Source organism: Cibotium barometz, chromosome 62 (genome assembly GCF_041138505.1).
Source record: "Cibotium barometz isolate CiBa-2024 chromosome 62, ASM4113850v1, whole genome shotgun sequence".
Lineage (NCBI taxonomy): Eukaryota > Viridiplantae > Streptophyta > Polypodiopsida > Cyatheales > Cibotiaceae > Cibotium > Cibotium barometz.
In genome coordinates, this window is record NC_141107.1 from 6,649,246 (window position 1) to 6,649,924 (window position 679).

The window sequence follows — 679 nt, forward strand, 5'->3', positions numbered from 1 at the left end:
CTGTATGTAGAAAGACTCACTCTGTACCGGTATCGTTGCTGTAGACGAGGAGGGCCTGGAAACTTGCTGCTTGACGAACGACAATGAAAACACACACACACACAGAGCGCCCTGCTAGGGTAGCTAGGGTAGGTACCTACTCGGTCATACAAGAGGATTCTTATTTTCCTTCTTATAATACTAGTTCTAAATTTTAAAACTCAATACTAGCCAACATCGAGGGGTGGTGGCGCAGTTGGCTAGCGCGTAGGTCTCATAGCTCTGAGGTATCCTGAGGTCGAGAGTTCGAGCCTCTCTCACCCCAAGTCGCTCCTTTTGGAAAAGCTTTTGGTTGTTGCTTCGCCGCCTACATGCATTTCAAGCAGCAGCCATGTTTGATGCCATGGCTGGGTGTTGGGTCAGATGAGTAAAATAAAAGATACCGAGGCTGATGACAAACCGTTTTAGAGGTTTCTTTACTTGGTTTATGTTTTTCATTGCATGATGGTGACATGTCAATACAAAAAGAGGCCAAAATTGGCCTGGCCCAAAAAATAACCTACTTTCCATATCCTGTATCTACTATCCTTATCCTAGCACCCAACCTTCATACACACACTTCTAAAAGACTCCGGCTCACCCGCACATTGTGGACACATTTGTTTCAAATTATTGATGTTAAGACAATATCATATAATAT

General features: G+C 43.9%; 1 non-coding gene across 1 annotated transcript; it reads left to right on the top strand.

Annotated features, from left to right (window-relative positions):
• The first annotated feature begins 220 nt into the window (after nucleotides 1-220).
• Nucleotides 221-304, top strand: TRNAM-CAU (transfer RNA methionine (anticodon CAU)). The gene is given in 2 exon segments: nucleotides 221-258; nucleotides 269-304. It is a non-coding gene; the product is annotated as a tRNA-Met (tRNA).
• Nucleotides 305-679: the final 375 nt, after the last annotated feature.